This window comes from Jaculus jaculus, chromosome 15 (assembly GCF_020740685.1).
Source record: "Jaculus jaculus isolate mJacJac1 chromosome 15, mJacJac1.mat.Y.cur, whole genome shotgun sequence".
NCBI lineage: Eukaryota > Metazoa > Chordata > Mammalia > Rodentia > Dipodidae > Jaculus > Jaculus jaculus.
Genome location: NC_059116.1, coordinates 54,925,932 through 54,928,921, shown reverse-complemented (window position 1 = coordinate 54,928,921; position 2,990 = coordinate 54,925,932). Strand labels below are relative to the sequence as shown.

Sequence of the window (2,990 nt, the reverse complement as noted above, 5' to 3'; positions counted from 1 at the left end):
GGGTGTGTGTTGCCCCACACCCTTAATCTTGTGAACTAGGAGGTTAAGATTTCCAAGTCATCCTGGGGCCAGTCAGTCTCTGCCCTCAATAATGACAGAAGAAAAAGACAAAGGCCCTAAAAACCAGGAAATGTTAAGGCAACAATAGTCAACACCAAAATACAGCATATTTGAGAAGGGTATAGCCAACCAAATGTAATACATAAACTTTCCTGACATGGAAAGAGCAATTAACACTTCCAGTGCAGGCCTATGTATCTGGCTTTGTATAAGTAGGCCCTGTTACGTTTTTTGGATAGGTTGCAATCTCAACAATGCTGAGTGCCCACCTTGATGTCTGTCAGTGCTGGGCAGCCAGTGTGAATGAGTTCTCCACATGTTCATGGCCCTGACAGTTGGGGGATGGGAGACTTTGCAGGATGCCTGGAGTTGTAGCAGAGCTGCTCAGCTGGTCCTGTGTCTTTTACTTTGGTAGATGCTCAGCTGGTCTCTATTGTCTTCCCTTTCAGGTTTCTTGCCTTTGCAAAGAGGCTGATGTGAGTGGAAAATCCCCTCACCTTGTTTCTGTTCCTGCCACTCCACACTGCTGGCCTGCATTTTGAGTGTGGAGACACTCCCTCCTTATCCTTTGGTTTTGTTTGCCCTCCCTAAGCCTGGGGAATCTCCCTGGTGGTGGGATTAGCCACTCAAAAAAAGTTCTTGTCCTCCAAAATGGGCTCTAAATGATCTATTCCAAAAGATACTCCATTGATATGTTTCAAAGCTAATTTAAATGAAGTTGGACTCTGAGGTCCTATCTACTAAATTATTCCAACTCTGTATTCAAATCAGGCTGCAATATTCTCTAGACAATGGCCTGAATTTGGTACTTTGGAATCCAACATTTTCATTGGTCTTGATAACTTTCTTCAATGACAGTGCAAGTGTTAAGTGAGGTTCCTTCTCCTGCTCCTGCCCCTCCTGAAACTCTTATCTCTCACCCATAGTACTGTCAGCTGCCATGACTTGCCAGAGTCTCTCCCTCTCACACCAAATTCAAGTCATCTCACTAAATCAAATACTGATCCTGCCTTTTCAAAGGAATTCCTATCTTTACTGGGCCTCTTTAACTTCTTCTGCACATGGATACCTAATTTCTCTCTCCTTGCTTTTCCTCTTTCCTGCCATAGAAAAACCTACAGGAGAGGTAGGACAATCATAGTAAACCAGCAACGACCTCACAACCAGATAAAATAAGCAAAGACAGGCACCTAGTGAGGTTCTTGCCTGTGGCTAATGGCTAGTAGAAAAGAAAAAAAAATGTCAGTTTTAAAATTCAAACTAAGGACAGTTATTGCCTTGTTGTTATGGTGGCTTCTTGTCCCAGGCCCAACCCAAAATCTCATACAGTTTTTGGTATCCACCCTATCTCTCTCTCCCTTCACCATGATAATTGCTTAAAAATTCCAACTCCCGCTAGTAGACGGGCTCTGGAGCTGCTCTGGCCAGGGAAGAGGAGTTGCATGTGTCGCTTCAGCTGGCGGGTGCTGAGGCGGCAGGGGCTGCTGTGCGACCGCCTGGGTTTGTGAAATGGCTACTGACATTTCTGAATCCAGTGGGGCTGACTGCAAAGGAGATACGAGGAACAGTGCCAAGTTAGATGCTGATTACCCTCTTCGAGTCCTTTATTGTGGAGTTTGTTCTTTACCAACAGAGTACTGTGAATATATGCCTGATGTTGCTAAATGTATGCAATGGTTAGAGAAGAACTTTCCAAATGAATTTGCAAAACTCACTGTAGAAAATTCACCCAAACAAGAAACTGGAATTAGTGAAAGTCAAGGAACCGTAGGAGAAGAAGAGAAGAAGAAATAACAAAAGCGAGGTGGAAGAGGTCAAATAAAACAGAAAAAGAAGACCGTACCACAAAAGGTTACTATAGCAAAAATTCCCAGAGCAAAGAAGAAATATGTGACAAGAGTGTGTGGCCTTGCAACTTTTGAAATTGATCTTAAAGAAGCACAAAGATTTTTTGCTCAGAAATTCTCCTGTGGTGCCTCAGTAAGAGGGGAGGATGAGATCATCATTCAGGGAGACTTCACAGATGACATAATTGATGTCATTCAGGAAAAATGGCCAGAGGTGGATGATGACAGCATTGAAGATCTCGGAGAAGTAATGAAGTGATTTTGGAAACGTCTGTATTTATGATCTGAACTGAAAGTTGATATGGCCAAAGGGAGAGGGGCCTTTTAGAAATATATACATATTTTTATTTATATATATATATATTTATCCTACAGTAAAGCTGTAGACTGCTCTCTTCCTTGGCATTTTCACTATTCTGTACAAGGCTGCTTGGGTTTTTTATTGCCAAAGTCTTATAGACAAGGGAGACTGTCATGCATATGCATGAATCTGAATTTAGTCAAATAAAAATATTTGGCCATTTGATACTGACTTTTTCTCTTTTTACTTCTTATTCTGAAAAAAATGCTGTACACTCCCCTTCCCCCACCCCAGTGCTGGGAATTGGGCCCAGGACATGGTGCATGCTAAGCAAGCACTACCACTGAGCTGTTCTCCCAGGTCTAGGACTTCCTTGACTTTTGTGGAAAGCATTTCAGTTGTTTATCTTACTGATGGAAAGCTGAGTGATTTTTTAAAAATTTGAATTTCATTGAATTTCATTCCCTTATTCATAACACATCTCCTTGTTTCTTTATTGTAATGTTTGAGATAGATAAGAATCTAATAGTTTTATGATTAAATTTGTTTTATCATTAACAACAAAGTCTAGTTTGTGAAGATAACAATATACTGTTGGTAGGTTTGTTCAAACCGTTAATGGAAATTACTTGGTAAAATACATTAAAAGCCTTAAAACAAAAACAAAAAAAAATTCCAACTCCCTTGGGCTCTCAAAACTCCCAGGTGGTTGGAACAAATCTCCAACAGCCAGGTAGAATAATCCACCTGCCCTGCCTCCACCTACAGAGAGGCCATTTGCC

At 41.4% G+C, this 2,990-nt stretch overlaps 1 pseudogene; it reads left to right on the top strand.

Annotated features, from left to right (window-relative positions):
- Positions 1–1,480: 1,480 nt before the first annotated feature.
- LOC101600778 lies at positions 1,481–2,237 on the top strand (annotated as a pseudogene).
- Positions 2,238–2,990: the final 753 nt, after the last annotated feature.